Here is an 18,674-nt window from a genome sequence, read left to right as displayed (position 1 = left end):
AGCGATCACTGTCTGCCACATGGAAAAACTGGGAAACAACAGAGAAAAAAATTCTTCACGGTGAAAGTGGTTAAACTCTAGAAAACATGCCCTGAGAGGTTGTGGAATCACTGTTGGTGAACGTTTTTGACAGAATAGAAGAAAAAAGTAACATCATGTAACTTTGGAAGTTAGTCCTGCTTTGATCAGATATTTGGACGAGATGACCTTGAGGGCCCTTTCCAGTTTTGGGGGATTATAGAAAATGCTATATTCAGGTTCACTTTCCCCAGGGTGAAGTGCACTTGCCTGAAATAGAAAGGCCGGTTCATGAGGTGTTGAACACATGTTGTTTATCCTTTAAAATGCTCTATACCACTCATGCATTTTATCCACAGTCAGAAGAACTGGAGAGACACCAGTTCTTACTTTTTTATTGCTCTGTTTCTTGTTCCCCACTGAAGATTTACAAATCTGGGAGAACCAGTTGGGAAGTGGCAGTGAGTGGGTATGTATGTGCCACCCACAGCACATCTTCCATCAAAGCTGTCAGTGGTGGTATATGCATATTGCTTCAGAGCAAAGCCCAACCCTTGCTTGGAAGTGATGAGATATTTCTAACAGCTGCATGAAATTCTGCCATAGAGCGGTTCTAGCTGGCTTGTACTGGAACAGAACAAAAAGATGATGCTTGAGAAAACTAAATGTGAGGCTGTCTTCTGACTGGTTCTTCATTTTGTGTTCTGGCTTATTTATGGCCTTCTCATCAGACTGTTTATTATGGTACAATCTCCGTATAAATGACTCCCATTGTCTTATAAAAAAATGGAAGGAGAAAGGGCAAAAGAGTATCCTGCGGAAGAATCTGTACATTTAATTTGTCAGGAGCATCCCCATAGAAAAAGAAAGTTAGTTATTTCACAATTGTCTAGATTTTATCAAAACTCACTATGAAAGTAATTTTGTTAAAATATGACCATAAAAAATTTGGTTATGGTTGCTGAATAATAGTCCTGTCACAGCTCCTTATCCTTCTCAATCTCAGTTACTTCAGAGGTTTGTTCATAGTCAAAGGTCAATGCATTCAGCCTGTAGTCACTGATTTATTGTGTCATACACTCTCACAAGTGATTTTCAATACTTCTTACCAAACACATTTTATCATGTTTGAGCTCTGTGGAAGGAAATACTGTGCAACTCAAACATGGCAGCTTTTTAAAAGTGATCCATTGCAAGTCCTACACTGTCTGCTACTGTCTCAAATGTTTTTTTTTTTTTTTCTAATTTCTCCTTTATGATGGGAAATATGTAGAAATATTTCACTCCAGTCCAGTATTTGCAGTGGAATTTCAGTATATGAAATACCTAAAATCAAAATCATAACATAGCTAGACAAATCATAAATCAACTAAAATAGAGGTGTAAATTGTTCATTAAAAAGAAAAAAAGAAAAAACCCTGCATTTAAGGAGTATCAATTCTTAAATGTCTCCCCTTTGTAAAGGGAAGTATGTGAGTGGATGTGAGAGGAGGAGTTGTGGGTGTATATAAAATCTGTTGGAAAGGAGGGGGGAATGAAGAGTGGAAAGAAAAGGAAAAACAAAAGAGTATGGGTAACTTACAACTTGAGATATTCTATGATTAAAAAAATCTATTTAGTAATAAGTTGTATCGGTTTTTGTAGAATGTAAGGTCCCCAGCAGAAATCTCCTTCTGCCAGAAGACATACATATGCAAATGAAAGCACGATGGCTTAGGTCCTGACCAGATGGTTGGTTTCACAGTGCAGTGCCAGAGGTGAGTGATAACCACTTCCAGTTCCAGGATGAGTAGAACAATCACAGTGCCGATTGCTCAGCTGCAAGGGGAATCCATTTTTCTCTGTAAGGTAACGTAATGAAGGTATCACTGGCTAACACAGAACACAGTATCTACTTAGGAACAAGTCACTGAGATCTGCATTTTTTATGCTTTCTTAACTAAGAGGTTTTGCAATCAGTTATTATTAGTACAGTTATTGTCTTGGGATGTTGACAGCTAATGTTTTTATGAAGAGGTAATAACTGCTTTCCATCACTGAAGCTCTTGTCAGATTATAGAAATTTTCCCAAGGTCTCTTACTTTGAGGTCATTGTAGAAAACAAGGAAAAGTTCTACTTATTTTATCTCTTGTTGATTCCACTCAGATTTTTCAGTCACTCATCAGAGGTGAAAATAATGTAGTCCTTTGTCCTCTAATTGCTAGAGAGTCCTGAGGTAAGAAAAGTTTTAAAAAATAGTTTTTCTTCCACTGGGGAAAAGATTAGCACTTAGTTGCATAACTCCATTTTATCCTCCTAAAGACTGGTGCTAAGAGTCTCCCTTGTGTGATAGTTTGGACCTTGGCTTCCTGCCAAATGCCCAAACCTCCAGTAGTAGCCCCCCCTTCCCCCTTCCTTCTTCCCTTAGGGCAAAGGAAGGAAAAAAAAACCCTATAAAAATTAAAGAACCCAAAGCCAAGCTGCTTATATAAAAATATATATATATTTACGAAAATCAGTTATTTACAGTTAAGATGCTATATACACAGTAAAAGGGAATCCACCCCCCGAAGGGATAGGGAAAGGGGACAAAAGGGACAAAAGGGAAAAAAAGGGACACCAAACAGGTATACGCTATCAAACTCAAGAATTATAATACTAACTAGCAAAACAGATCTCACCACGTCCCTTAGAAAAGTAGGATTGGCAGACATGGCCAGCACTCCCCGAAACCTCCACGTGGCAGGACAATGGACGCTGCAGGCCTCAGCCTTAGATAAGCGAGACCAACGCAAGGACCCACTGTTCCCAAACCTCGCTGGAAGAGAAGAGAGTGAGGTCTCTAATCTCTAATTTATTTATACCCTGGTTTACGTAAAAATTGTATGGAATACTGGGTACTTGGCCACTTCCTTTGTTACAAACTGGTCACCAGGAAGGCCTAGATCAAAACCATCACACCCTGAAATAGACATTAAACTAAAAGCTGGGTTTAGAAGGCTGAAAATCATGCCTTGGCTGTGCCTGATGAGGTTCTCCCACTTCCCAGATTAGTGTTCTAATCACTAGGTTGTTTACTGGGGCATGAGTGCTTATGATGGGTTCAGAAGGAAGTCTTGGGTTTTATTTCCCATTAGACCAATATGTTTTGATATCTTGTCATTTTTTTGTAGGTGACAGCTCTCTTTTATCAAGTTACCTTACACATCGTATAATGCGGGCTGAGTCATTTGGTAATTTAGCTTCCTTAGGGTATATGGCTTATGGTTTGCCTTGTCTGTGTCCCTTGATTCATCTGGAATACTATGCCCAAAGGAGGAGGGAGGAAGACCAGAGATAAACATTAACTTTTTTCTCTCTTTTTTTAAGTTGTCTCTGACTACTAAAGTGCTTTTTGCATAGCCTAAAAACACTGTCCACTAGCAAAAGAACTACTTGGAAAAAAACAACCCCATTCATCTCCTTACCTGGCTTTTTCCTCTTCTGAGGCCTGAGAAAAAGCTTTGAACCTGGAAAGTGAAGCCTAGTAGTTTCTAAGCAGCAAGGGTTCAGTCATATTTAGACCAGACCTGTCTTCTCTCTCTGCTTCATTTACTGCTTGTTCCATTTGCTTGTGGGTATTTTTATCATTTGTATCTGCCTTGTTAGCTGTGTAACAGACACCACACAGAGGATGATAATGGGCTGAGGCAGGGAATATTTTTCGATTCACAAATTTAAGAAAAATAGCTTGAATTTTTAAGAACATTCGAATTTTTAAATAATTTGCTCTCTGTCTTTTGCATATGCAGGTTTTCCCTTCCACTGGGTTGAGAAGAGAGTAGAATTTTTTAAAACACTAAGTTATTATTCTTCTTCATTCCTTTCAGTTCTCCACATAAGGCTATTTGGCTTTCCAGTGCTTCTGCTTTGTTTTTCTTCTCCCTACAGAAGAACATAATTTTGCATTATCAGTGAACATCAGGCCAGACCTCTTGTGCATGCAATTTCCTGGGCTCAGGAAGGAGTCCAAAGGTTATGAGGTTAGTCTCATAAATCCTATGTGTGCTATGCAGCTCTTCCAGCTCTTATCTGTGTTTGGCAATAGGGTCATTTGTTCTAGCACTCACGTGGTAAAACGTGTTTCCTCTATGACCTCTGAGCAAGCTGTTCAGGGTAAATCACTGTACATACAGTCATGACTTGACCAATGCCTGTGCACATCTCGTCTGCTTTCCTGTTATTTTGTCTGTAAAATAGTGCAGCATTGCCCTTATGAGGTGGTGTTCCTGGATGACAGAGCCTCCTCCTATGCGTAAAAATAAGGAGTGATTCTTCTGAGGGCCACCACGTGTATAGATTCCAGAGTAAAGGAGATTCTAGATGGAATGTTTCTTAGTATAAGAAATACTGTTCTTCTGGAAGTAAATGAGTGTTTGTGGACAGTTCCCCCTTACTGTGGTCTCCAGTTCTCCAGTGTGAGGTTCTATGTGGAGAAAATCAGGGATGCTTTTATTTCTGTGAGATTTTTCTTCATGTGTTTTAGGTTTTCATTGAAGAGTTGTAAAGGCTGAAAGCATATTTAAGCATGTTTTCAATATTTTCATACTTCTGCAGGTGATAGTATGTGGTTATGTGCCTCCAAACAGACTTTTCAGCTAAAAAACAGAAAAATAAAAGGTCTGTTTTCTTGAATTCCGTTAATTGTCTAAAAATTGTTTTGCTCAAACAAGAGATGCTTTGATGAACTTAGATGTCATGATATTGTAGGCTTGGTTGGCAATTCTGCAGCACCCTCAGCTCTGACTTCCTGCAGGTACCACAGAAACAGCAAGCACAGCATGTACCTACCTCCACTTTCAGGGAAGAGCCACAGAGCAAACCACCGTGTTCTGAGGTTGCCCTCAGGCAACTGGAGTCCTGAGCTTCTGCGGTTTATCCCTCCCTGGTCCTTTGTTTTATTCTCCTCCTATTTTGGTTTGTTTCACTCTGTTAGGTTTCCTGAATTGTGCTTTTCTTTCTTTCCTCACGTCTCTCATTTAGAAGAGTGCCAACTTTATTTTGAGCTCTCATTGCTGACAAAGTTTGCAAAACGAGTTCTTTATCTCTTATAATACGGATGATCAGATTATTTTGATAAAGTAGGTTGAAAGGAAAGGTATTAATTATCAAGTCTCAAGCTTAAGTCCAATTAGTAGGCTCTCAAACTATGACATACTTCACTTAGCCCTGGTGTGCACTTAATGCCTCTGTGGCTGTTGGGCTGCTGTTGCAACCTGAATCCATTCTGGGAGCAGACCGTATCAAAGAAGGAAGAACCTAGTGTATTACTGCAATAGAGAGGAGATTATATATTAGGAAGATTTAAAGATTATATTTGCTTCAGGGCAGAAGGACTCACTCATTGCTTCTGGTAGGTCTTAAGCCCTCCTTGTGAAATGAGGAAGCAATGGCAAACCCAGCACAAACTCTTATTCCAGAAGTGAGTTTTATTTTAAAATAAAATATCTGTATCTCTGGAGCTGGGCTCTTAAGAATATGGAGATGTAAATGCTGCCATGGCAAGGGTTCCTGCAGGGACATACTACCTCTGTCATCAACATGTGACTGTCCACTTCCATATGTGGATTAAGTCTGAGAGAGAGGATCTGTCCTTGCCAGCTATGGATTTCCAGTGTATCCTTAGCTTACTACCATACCACAAAAAAGTGTGTCCCTGAATAGTGAATTCTTGAAGTCTGGATTTGCAGAGGTTTTCTGACAGTAGAATACCTTTTTTTCTCACAAGTGGGTCTTCTACCCCTTTCAGAAGAAAGGAAGGATCTCTTTAGCAGTATCTGTCTGCTCTAAAGACTTCTTGTTTCAGCTCACCAGGTGGAGTCCTGAACACTGTCTCCATGATTTTGACCATGAGATTACTACGAGACAAAATGGCACATATCCTGAAAGGCTTCCAATTGCTATCAATGGAATTTTACACATCCACAAATATTAGATTGGTGCCAAAGTGATCAGCATCTTACAGAAATGAATGCTGAGTGAGTATAGACGTTCATTTTTCCTCTTTCCATATTCTAGAAGCATGATTTACTGGATAGATGTGAAGTCAGTAATGGATCAGTGGGGGTTTATGATCTGGGGCTAGAGCATTTCTCTGTGCACATTGGGTGTAATAATTGTTTGCTACTCAAATTCCATTCTGGTTGTAGTCTGAAGACTGCTCTGGAGTTTCACTTGTACGTTGCCTTTGGTTGACCTTTTGTGCAAGAGCTCACTTCATCCAAACCCAGCAGAGAGATTGAATACTTTCTTCACTGTGATATAAGGTGGCTGTAGAAGAGACAGTAATGAAAGATAAGGGGACAGGCAGGTATGTACCGCTGAAAAAAATATTTGTTCTCTAGATAGTCATCAGGATGTACTTTTAGCTCCGGCAGACTTGATGTCTGGTTGATGCTTCATATTTCATTATATCCGTTGGTGCTTGCTGGAATGAAAGGAAAAAGAATGAACTCCTTTCACTTGGCTGTAGCGTATTAAAGATAAGCTTTGATGTGAGATTGTGTTGATGAATACATTTGGTGCTGGTAGCTCAGTGTGCAGTGGCAGTGGAGCTGCAGATTGAGCTCTGGGGGGTGGGAGCCCAAGGCAAGAGGCTGTGACTTGGCACCAACCACCCTTTGCACAACAGAGGGCACAGGAACCCGTGGCCCAGCCAGCTTGATCAGACACTCAGAGACAGCAGGAACCGAGGGCTCATCAGGAAGAGTTGAGACTTTCATGGGCTTGGACTGTGGGAGGATAAAAGCCCAGGATTTCCTCTGTTGGGGGTCTCTCCTTGGAGGCATCATCTCAAGCTGTTTGTCTGTTACTGCACCATGAATAAATTGTTCTAAGGAACCAGACATGTGAAACTCTGCTAAGGGAATCCTGGGGTCGAGCCAGTAAGGAAACCTGGTCTGACTCTCAGAGTGGGAGTCAAGCAAGGCTTGACATGAACCTGTCAGCTCACTGGAGCCATCCACTGCGAAGGAGCTTCAGTCCCAGCAGTTAAGATCTCTGGTGGTGCGAGTGTGACTGCCAGAATGGCTCCTGAATGGTCAGACAGGAAAGTTTCCTTAACAGATGATTTAATTGTTCTACTGCTTGCTTACATAGTGTATTGTAAAGGAGATGTAGCAGATAGTCAAGAAAACTAGAATTCACTTCCAGCTCTATAGAGGGGATTAGAAAGTGGCTGTCCAGAGTAAAAAGCACTTACAGTTCCAGGAACAATAGTGTAGGTGTCCTTTCTCAGCCCTTTCAGAAGGCTCAGTTACCCCAGTTGGATCTCACACTGTAGGTCTAGAGTTTTTCAGCTGGTCCTTACACTTACATTCTGCTGTATCTCAGGCACATCAGCTGTGCAAGCTGCGGTGTCTTTCCTGCACTGTGCTGTGCTGTGTCAGATGGGTCACTGCTAACTTGCAGCACGGTGTCAAGTACTCTACTCCTCGTGTGACTACACCAAATACCTTCCCTGACAAATTGCTTTGCTCTCAGGAGTATTAGAAGGAAAGGATCTTGAGGTGCCTTCCTTGTCTTCTTAAATGAAGGTCTATGCCTAAGTCATCACAGACTTGCTGAGGCACTGTAGCCTTCACTGTAGACTTTACTCTCTAAATTTTTTTTCTTGCCTTAGCTTTGCAAATGGATTAGATGTAAATCTGCCCAGAGCTTCACACTGACATAGCAGTAATACTTATTATTATGGTTCTTGAAGTAACACTGCTAAGTCTCACAGAGATGATTCAGCTGGCTGTGTATTTGCCTGAATACTTTATAAGAAAGTATAAAGTCAAAAGATTTGAGGTTCCAGTTATACAATCAATGCAATGCAATTGGCCTACTCAAAAACAGGCAACAGGCAAGCATAATCTTCAGTGGTTAGCTGGGAACTCTTATTCCACTGTGCCAATCCTGAAGAAAAACCAATATGTCCTGGAAACTAATCAGAGTGTAAATGCAGAATGCTTTGGCTTACTTTGGCAAACAAGGATTGTAGAGAAAATATGGTTTGGTTGTATAATAGTGGTTGACGCTTTGGATGAAAGACTGGCGATTTGTCTCCAGATAGAAGTGTTGAGAGAACGTTTTAGCTATGAATGCCTTCTGTGGGCTCTGCCAAACAGTGTCTCCAAGCTCCGAGCAGGCACCTTGTTAGCTCAGAGCTCTGCTTGTTCCTGTCATGTCTCTGCTCCTGCCTTGCACGTGCATTTCAGACTGTCATCATTTCAAGGTTTGATTCTATGTCTTCACTTCTAAAGTGCCTTGGGAGTGAACACTGATGGAAGCACATATAGTTGATGTGTGAGGAAAGAACAGGGGGGTTACTAGCAGAGGGGTTCCCAGCTTTTTTTTTTCTCCAGTGTGATTGCACCCATACTAAGCTTTTTCAAGGTATTGCAAAGTGCTATGTAAGCAGTCACTGTGCAGCTGAAGTCTGTACTGTTTCAAGGGAACAGCATAACCTCTTTGACATATGGCTATTTTATTTAATTTAACCAGATGGAACAACCCCATTTAGATTCAGAATACAGCCAATCGTAACACAGGTTTTTTTCAAGCATGAAAAATTCTACCATAAATGTACAAACTTTACATTTGGGAAGATGGAGAGGAAAATTTTATCATCGATGTGCAAATCTATGCAATCATTTATAATCATTATCCTTCCCAGCTGTAAATAATATATCTTTTTCTTTCAGTGTATACTGTAATTTTCAAATGCTAGCTAAGTGTGTGTTTTGCTTTCCAGAATGGATGATTCTCTTGGCAGCAGGGGGACATTCTGTAGCCTGTGTTACAAAACCATAGTTCTTTAAACTATGGGTTTCCCCTCTCTGCAGGGCTGCCTCCAGTCCCTACTCAGGACTGTCCATGGACAGCACTTCCATTAGCAGTGACAATGACATTGGAGGGTGCAGCCCGTGAGTCACAGATAAGAAAGCTAAGGAGCGACAACATGAGTCTTAATATAGAAGAGGTCTCAGCTGCTCAAAGCATCATCATTGCACTTGTGTACCAAGGAGACATGTACACTGCCCTCCCAGTCTAGGGAGAAAACTTCTGCCACTGTAGCTTATTAAAATCTACAGGTCACAAGATGGCAGCATAATCTCACTGGTCAGGTTGACAGAATTTGAAGGATCAGGCCATTAATCTTCCTCAACCCAAACTTCTGTTTTGAGCAGTCAGAAAGTCTTGTGTCTAACTAGCTGGTGCTTCCTGGGCTCTCTAAACTACTATGTATGTATGTGAAAGTGGGTGAAAAGCCTGAAATGATTACGTGAGGCTTTCAAACTAACCTCCGATGCACTGTGATAGTATTGACATAAATTGCTCACCAGGCGTTCCATACTGAACAAAAAAATTACACCAGCATGTCAGTAAAAAAAGGCAACATTGATGGAACATTGACTTTGCAAAGCCTGTGCAACTGGGAGTCATATTTGTTGTATTTTCCCTTCCTTTCCAGTCTTGAGAACAAGATATTCTGAACCCTGCCTCAAAATACACATTTCTTACTGAACATTAATTATTTTATAGTACTAATGCGTGAATATATTCTCTGTGAAGAGCTGATTAATATATTATTCTCTTTCTGTTTGATGGATATTTAAGTAATCCATATTCAGTTTTCATCTGCCCATTTGTCTGCCTGTCTCTGTCTCTCGTTCAAAGAGATCTGCCCATTCTTACCATTTGTTCTGAGCTGTACTGTTTGAATGTGCAGTACTTCATTTGGAAAAAAAGAACTGTGCTAGGGAGAGATGATTCATCACATCAGTCACCGTATTATATAATGCAGAGTGATAACAACTACTGTGAACATTTCTAGCAGCAATATTCCCACTTGTGACTTTAAATACTCACCTCAGAAATGCCTGTAAAAATAAATGGAGATATTTGCATATACTTGGCAGAAAAACAAGTAATGAGAGCAAGGCAAAAATCTCTCGATTTTCAAAATTAATTGCAATTTTGTGTGATATTATTGCGGAATTAAACCATGGATTTTTAAGCTCACCTTCCAGATACACTTTTTAGAGAGGAAGGCAGAATCACAGATCTACCAGTTGCTCGCATCCACCAAGTGATTAGGATGTTTTGGCACATATGCAAACCATGCTTATGGGTATTTACTTGCTGAACTTACAGGTGCGTTTCTAATGGACGTTTTTGCAAGCATTGGACTTTTGAACACACGCTGAAATCCCAAGTGGTCACTGGCTTTGGTTTTGTGTACTTCTTCAGATGACCATTGTTCTCACGGGGTTTATTATTCACTAGTCAATATAGTTGCATCTGAACATGCCTAACAGAAATTTAATAAAGCAAAAGAAAAATGAGAAAATTGTACTCTGCCCTTTCCACTAGCAGGTCATTTCTGGCCTAAGCAATTGGCCACATGGTGTCACTGTGTTTCAAGGCAGCAAAACCTCTAGCAGTAAAGCCTTTAGCAATTCCAAGTTTTCAAAGTATCCCAACCATGCAAAGTATCCCAACCCAAAGTATCCCAACCATGAAGAAGACACTTCAGCAAAAACGATAGGGTCACGAAAGCTTCACAGTAGGAGTGTTTTAGGAGATATTTTATAGAAAACATCTGTTTCTCAACTTCTCATGTCTTCCTGGAACACATCAGAAGTGTTTTTAGCTCAGAAGCACTTGTTCTCCAGATGTCTGCATAAGGAAGCATGCTTATATGGAAAGCTTTATCTTAAATTGTTGCAAGTTAGAAATTTAAAAATTCAGTGGTGCTTGACTCATGCTACACTTTAGTCATAGTCCTTCTTTTCTTCTTCTGTCTTTGTATATCTGGATGTGCAACAGCTTTTGATTTTGCTAAACAGAGGTAACTTGGCCTTATGGTGCTCAGAGTAATATACACTGCAGCTCCTGGGACCAACAAAATACTGTTTGTTTAATCCCTGCCGGCTCTGAAGAATGCTTTGCAGAACACACCTGCTCGAGAGAGCTGTGCCAAAAGCTGATGTATTGTGTGTTTAAGGAGTCTCATGATGTACAGCTATAGCAACAGTGAGAGAAACTGTTGTGTATGGATACAGTATGAGCCTTAGCCAAGAAGATGATATCTGGCTCAGGGCATGTCGAAAGACTGCAAAATCTCATGCAGTAATAAGTGTTGGTGTGCAGTGTTTCTTCTGGGAAATGGTGAGTGAGCCTAGAGTAGCAGGCCTTACTCTTACATCCTCATAGTCTGCATGGGTTAAGATGGGTTAAGATTTTATAGAAAGGATAAATGTCTGCCAATGACTTACCACCCATGTAGAGAGCAAGGTGCTTTTTTTTGATTGCTAAGAAATTAGGTTGTTGCAATGCTTTTCCTAAGTCAGCTGCTTCTGCTTTGTGTGAAGCTTAGTCTCTGCATAGCTGTTAAGAGTGATAGTGCTGTTTTAAGATGCATATTTCTTATGCAATTACTTAGTAGTCTCGCAACCAATTTTGTTTGGACCTGGAGTTCACTTGTAATATATCTGCTGTGATGGCCATACCGTCAATTTAAGCGCACAGTCAAGTCATATTTAGAGGTATTAGGTGTACAAAGCGTGGCACTCTGAAAATTTGAGTGCCTTGGTACGAATTTCAGTGCAATGGCATGAATTGAGAAAGTAGCTGTGTTATTCTGGCCTTGAGTGTGACCTGAGACTAAATGCTAAATAAAACCTGCACTGTCAGATCTCACAGGCCAGAGTAAAGCTGAGATGCCCTGGAACGTGTGACTTCCTTGCAGAGACAACAACTGCACACAGGGTGGATACGGGAGACCAGAACACATTTCTGAGTAGCAGGTTATTTTGTGTTTCCTCTTGTATGTGCCATAATGTTTATTTAGGAACACTTACTCGAGTATGATTTCGGCCTATGATTCCTTCCCTTTCCCCCTCACTATTGCTACTGTATTTATCTTACCTGGAAGAATTCTCCATTGGCCTCTCTTCTGGTGGAGGCCCTTAGTATGGGAGCTTCTGCAGAGGGTGAAACATGATATGGTTCATCCTGGGGGAAGAAGAGCCTGAATCAGAAAGTAGCATTGAACATGTAATGCAGAAAAGCAGGTGAGGCCTCCTGTAGGAGAAGGTGGTATAGGCAAACTTGAGATAAGTTGGGCCTATTGCCAAAACGATTTGTCCTGGTTCCACAAATCTTGGATACTGCTGACCTCATTATCTAGACACAAAGTATCTCCTGGTAGTGTGTAAGGGAGTTCTAACATAACTAAAATTATCCTAATGGCACTACTGCCATGAGGGTATATAAAATATAAGCAGAAAAGGCTGAAACCCACTGACACAGATGAAATGCAAATGAAGGGCTGGTGCCTCTACTATATAAATTTGAAGAAGAAATGGAAACTGGCTTAGGAAGTCATTCAAGATTGTCTCCAGGAACTGCCTTCAAAATCTTTGCTCAGGGAAGAAAGCTGTGAAGCAGGGGAAGGATGTGTGTTTCCTCCCCTTGTGGTTTTATGGACCTCAAGCCCTGGAACAAAAGCTCCTTCTGACGAAACTTTTGTATGTTGTCTTGTGCAATGTATTATCTGGGAAGCTGTTACTCCATATTTTTTGGAAGAGGTACACCATGTATCAGTGCCAAGGGCATTTTAGTGTTAGTCTCTAATACTATTAAACTCAAGAGCAAGTCTTGTTGAAATAATGGGAACAACTTGTCTCTTCATCTGAACCTTTTTATAAAGCGCATAGACTATCACTGCCTGTGGATATAAGTCAGCTTATAGATTCCTAATATATGTTTGATATATAAAGAAAACCTTGAAGAAGGGAAGGAAAGAGATTTCTAAAGTGAAGGCCATCTATGATTATTTAGTTGAACCTATACAATGCATGCATTTTTCTCAGTAACTCTTGAATCAAGCTCCTATTGTTTGATTGAGCTGCACATAAAAGAGAATTACCCAGTTTTGATTTAAATTTAGCTATCATGTGGGATGGAAATGTGGTGTGGAGGCTGAGAAAAGCCAGGGGTCACAATGTGAAAGAAAGGTGTAGGAGGGAAAATATGTAGTTTAGCTATAACACAGGCTTCAAGATCAGAAATAGAATTTATTGACATTTATGATACTGTGGCACTAAAAAAACTCAAGAGAGAAGCAATAAGTGACAAAAGTTCCCAGATAAACTATAGACCTTGCTCAGAAAAAAATCTGCAATCTAAATAGATTACATGAACCCAAATGCAAAGGAGAAAATAGAAGTAAAAGAACAGGAGCTAAACAATAATTAAGCCTATGAAAAAAATGTGATATGTTTGGTTTTCATGGGGAGCAGAGAGGGCAGACTAGGCTGATGTTTTGTGCATATTGCTTTGACTGTTGTTTGGTTGTGCTCCAATTCATCAAACACTTGTGCACCTGAAGTGGCACTTTACCTGTGAATTATCCTATTAATAACAGTTGGAGTAGTCCTGAGAGGAATGTGTGCAAGTTTCCAAGAGGATCAAAGTTTTGGGCTTTTTAAATGCATGCAATAACTACTAAATGGATAGCAGAAAAACTGGTATTGTCTAACCACAAAATCTACTAATGAATTAGCAGTAGCTGCAGATTAGCAAGATGTCTCTGAATCTTTTCAGCACATCTTTTCCCGAGAGCAAAGCCACAGCTTTGAACTGTCAGCATTTTACTGCAGGACTTTTTTTTGACTGGCTGAACTTTGACTAGCTCCCCTCAGTAATCTGGAGTGGTGAGGCACTGGGGGCAGATTGTAAGGGAGGATGATTTTACTACACAGGTAGCAGTAAAAACCCCAGAATGCTCCATTGTTAGTGTTTTTCATTAAAAAGTGTCTTGACACAGACAGACCACATAATGGTGATGACTGTGTGTTAGAAGGAAGGAAATGGAGCTTGAATGATCACAACCAGAATTAGAATTAAGATATCAAATAGGTGTTCTTGTGTCTAGAAGCTGAAATGGATTGGCATGGGTTCGTCTGTACAGTTCTTCTTTAAAATGTTGGGAATGAAAGGAGTTGTTAACAGACAGCTGTTAAGCTCTGTTAGGACATTTCCATAGTTTCCATTTAGGAAAGCATTAAATTGCTTTACAGTATCTTTGTTTCTTGGTTTTGCAACGGAGAGCATAATATCTTACGTTGAAGTTTATTAATATAGACTTCCTAGTACATGAGTATATTGAATGAAAATTAAGCACTACTTCTTACAGACTGTCCTGATGCTGAGTTAAACCATTAATTAACTTTCTGACTCCCAGGTTATTCCCCCCAGAGCTGAAGGATGTTTTGCTTGGGACAAATGAGCAGCATTTAGCTGCATCTGTAATAACGTAAAACAACCATTCATTTCATTTGATTCAGAGCCACATAAGGCTAGACAATGTCCTGTGTGGAACAAGAAGCATCTTAGAGTGTGAATTCAGAGGGTGGGACACATTTCTGACCTATGCTATGGCTGCTGGACCTTTTGATGCTCTCTGGACCATGGGTAAAATGATGCCTCCCACAATACAGACACTTAGTAGGGAATACACTAAATTTCTCTGAACATTGTCAGTGTCAATATGCAATGTTTGTGTTTGTAAATGGAAGGTGTATTCTACAACAATAGAATAATTCAATTTTTTATCTTTGTAATTTTAGTTTGTCCTTCCTCTGACATGCACCAGTTTCTGTGATCTCAGGTGAACTGGCTGTTGCTACTTTCATTTCACACTACAAATTGCTTGCTAACTTACCTAAGATGTGCAGAAGATTTATGACGTAGCCAAGGAGTATTCAAATGGAGCAGGGGGTACATAACCATTTTAATTCTCATTTCCTCCCTCCTTTTTTTACTGTAAGCAAGTTATTGCACAAGGCATTCCATGCTCCACATATCTGTCCGTGTTGTCAGCTGTTTGTGTATCAAGTCTGAGGAGGAGGAAGAAATATGAGGTGTGTTAACAACAGTCAGGTACTTCCCATTCACAGCAGAGCTGACCATAAGTTTTCTGATGCAACACTTCTCCGTTCAAAAATGTTGATTGGATTCTGTATTGCTGGGTTGGCTGGTTCTCCAGCTTCTTGGAAACCTGCTTGGAAAGTTATGCTTTCGTAAACCTTGTGGACCCACCTGGCCTGTTCCTCTGACTACCCACCGTTCTGTGATTATGTGACACTGCTGGCTTCTCCCAGTTAACAGGGGCTACCCCTTAGGCTGGTCAGCAGTTGAATGAGTTGCCCATTAGGTGTCCTTCAGCTGTTGGTCAATTCCTTTGATTCCAGCTTCCTAGATGTCTTAGCTTTGAAGCTTCCAGAGTGCCCAGGGAACTGTCAAACCACCCATGAAATAGCAAAACAGCCGTGTAGGCAGGGTCCTGGCATGTAAGCTGAGCCATGAGCCCAGAAATGTTTCAAAATCTTTCTTACATATGTGAGTGAAATCTTTTTAGGGAGGTGTGCCAACATGATTTCCTCTGTGGGATGAACATTCCAGTTCCCAGCGCTGGTGCGGGCGAGTCATGGGCCGTTTTACCTTTTTGTGGTTCACAGTCTGCTTGCTAGTACTTGGCTGACAAATGCATTCAGAATGTGTGTAAGTACACAGTAGGGAAGACCAGCAATTAGTGGATTTGAATCATACAAGGTGAGGGTCTCTGCCACTGTGCAATGTTTCTATTGCATGGGGAGAGATTGCAGAGTACAAATTGCTTGTGCTGGAGAGAAGGCACCATTACTGGATTGTGCTCTGCTGCACTGGCCAGCTGTGGGTGAGGTTTGCTTCCTGGAGCTGTTTATGGGAGAGGTCATCTGAAAACTAGTCTTCCATCTCTACCCCTGGAAGCTAGAGTCTCTGAGTGAGTGCATGTCCTCTAGACTGGACTCTCCCTGACTAGGTCTAGGAGTTCTAATTTTGGACCTTTGGCACGTGGATTTGGATCCTCTAGCAAAGGAGGCAGTGTAGGTATCTTATTTTAATGTTCCATTCTGAACAGACTCAATGCCTTTCATGACCTACACAACAATTTTCTCTCTGGTTGGACATATCATGTCTTACCTGCCACATAAACCATGAACGTGGGAGGCCTATGGTTAAAAACACCCTAGTTCGTTGAGATGCCAAAGGCTATAAATTTCTCTTGGCTTTGGTATTTCAAGAAGCACTTTGTAAAAAGTCTTAGGAGATTCAGAACTCCCAAGGTATTACATGAATTAAGAGGTTAAAAAAGATCTGTGCCGTTGAAAAATAATTTTTCTACTAGAACAAAAGCATTTAAACTTGCAGTGTTATGCAAGTGCCATGTTTTATGTGCTGCTGAAACAGAGGAATTAAAACTGACCTAATATGCATGCCTAGAGACATTCAGAGATAATATCAGGCTCCATGGATGACTCTGCCTTGGCACAGGTTAGAGCAGCTTTCCTGAGACCAGCTGAGATGCTCAGTGTGTTTCAAGTGCCAGGCTCTCTGCTCACACTTGTCTGCCTTCTCCACTGGCTTAAGGGGAGCAGGTGACAGAAAGCTGCTTTCATACCACTGGAAGTAAGCTGAGTGCCTTCTGCAAGGCAAATTCCCAGTTGCACTATTAGGAACACTTCATGGCTTCTTCTTGTCACAGGAATGGTATAAATTGACTAGAAGAAGAGACATACACCTAAACAAGAAGTTTTTCTCACTGAAAATGTTTCCAGTAGGGATAAGTATCAATGCAGAAGGAGCTTTTCTATTTATTTAAATCCTCATAACTCTGTAGAGCCCATGAATTGTCTTCTGTTGTCAGAAGTTACAATGCACTAGGAGTGAGTCACAGGGTTCTTAATTGCTGTAAATAAGCTTGCAAGGCTTATAACTCATAATAACTCTAATGACTAAGTCAAACTCTATTTTAAATTGTTCATGTAGCTTGTTTGATGCCTATAATTTTTGTATTAAGAAAGAAAAAAAAGATCAACATAAGTGAAGGAAGGGAAAAATTCAGTTTCCAAATTTGACAATCTTTCAGTAACCTTAGAAGAGCCGTGCAAAGAGGTAGCGAAAAACCCCACGACTTTCTGGTGCTGAGGTCAGTGGTCAGTAATGATCCACTTGCAGAAATGCACACTGAGTTGTCTAATGTCTTTTCCACCTCTGATGCTCATTTCCATATGAGTGCTGATGCTTTTAACAGCTTGTACGGACAACGCTGTTTGTCCATGGTCAAGTTCCCACTCCTGAACTCAGGCTGAGGTAATGGCTACATACCACTACAGAAGGGCAGTCCTGGAAATTCCTCAGGAAAAGGAGAAGAGTAGTTTTGCTTTGGCCCCTCAAATGAGCTTAGCATTTGGCCAGAGGAGTTCCAGAGCCAATAGTGTGAAGTAGGAGCAGGAGTTTCTAAGCTTGGGACTTGGACAGGAGCAAAATCTCCTGTTTTAAAGACAACTAGCTCTTAGATTTTTTGCTGCAACATGAAACTTCACCCTCAAGTATTTTTTAGGACTTAAACATTTTCAGATATTTATCAAGGATTCTATATCAGTATTTGCTTTTTCTTTATGATCACTATGCCTGCTACATGGACGTACTTTGCAGGTTTTTCCAAAGCTGCTGGTGATAGATAAATTCAGTTCATCATGAACGTGTTGCTTCTGTATTTCTTTGCCTTGTCTCTACTCTCAGATGAGTGGTTTTCTTACATTTACACTTCACTAAAATCTTCCAGATTACTTAAACCAGGACGTAGGTTGGCTGATGCTAGCTTTAGTGAAAAAGTTTACTCATTAACAGTACTGACCTACAGAATAACATAGCAAAGATACTACTGTTTTAGTCTTGTGTTAATTTTGTCTAATATTTAGACAATAAGTTACTTGCAGGAATGGATGAATTGAACCCTCAATGAGTTGCATATTATTTGAAATAAATCGCTGTATGTCTTACATCCCTTTCTGAGCCAACATTTAAGGGCTATGCTCAGGTGAAGGTAGAACCTTGAATAAAATCACATACACGGCTGAAAGCAGGTTTGACACAGAAATAGAAAGGAAATACTGCTATATGTGTCATACAATCACTGTAACCTTTGTTTTTTTAATTACTCTCTCCTGATATAATTCTGTAGCATACATTTCCTTAGCATGTCTTATCACAAAGAACTTGCAGGCACAGACAGTGAAAAACACTAACAGAAAACAAGACGATCTCTTGGTTCTAAAAGAGTGACTATTTTAAAAAATACAAGAGGTGGGTGGCAACTAAGAAAGAAACCCTTCTCTTGGTAATTTGAAGATGAATATCATAACCATAAGTCAAGTCTTCCTGCCAGCCAAGTCGTGAAGTGTAACGCTTACCTAACTCTTCTGAGGTCTTTGCACAAGCAATTTTATATTGACATCAGTGTCAGACTATGTGAATAAGATCTGAAGATAAAGGTTTGAGAAACTGGCTTGAGTGGAATGACACTGAAATATCTTACTCAATTATTTCAATTAGCTTTGCAATCACTTGGTTTAAAATAAAAGACCAATTTCTAAACATAAACACAGTAGGTTTCAATGTGTGGCTTTACAATGACGTGTCTTGGAAAGGTAACACTCCAGTCCTCAGATACCCCAGGTAAGTAATAAGCAGCTTCCTCCCATCTTGAAGCTGCAAAGATCACTATCTTGCCATATTTACAACCACACCTGCAAAGTAT

The 18,674-nt window shown here is 40.4% G+C and overlaps 1 protein-coding gene across 3 annotated transcripts in view; it reads left to right on the top strand.

The window, feature by feature from the left end:
• The window catches only part of LOC126651278 (cytosolic phospholipase A2 beta-like), a 61,535-nt gene that overhangs the window by 4,420 nt on the left and 38,441 nt on the right, over positions 1-18,674 (top strand). For 2 of the 3 annotated variants that reach the window (XM_050337006.1, XM_050337004.1), the window contains exon 1: positions 5,858-6,015. The gene's annotated coding sequence lies outside the window, so the exon portion shown is untranslated. Of the gene's footprint in view, positions 1-1,662; positions 1,776-5,857; positions 6,016-18,674 lie in introns of those variants that run through there. The other variant, XM_050337005.1, reaches the window with a different exon arrangement.

Source organism: Myiozetetes cayanensis, unplaced genomic scaffold, assembly GCF_022539395.1.
Source record: "Myiozetetes cayanensis isolate MyiCay16 unplaced genomic scaffold, myiCay2020 scf6-25, whole genome shotgun sequence".
Classification (NCBI taxonomy): domain Eukaryota; kingdom Metazoa; phylum Chordata; class Aves; order Passeriformes; family Tyrannidae; genus Myiozetetes; species Myiozetetes cayanensis.
This window is presented reverse-complemented; position numbering and strand designations above follow the sequence as displayed.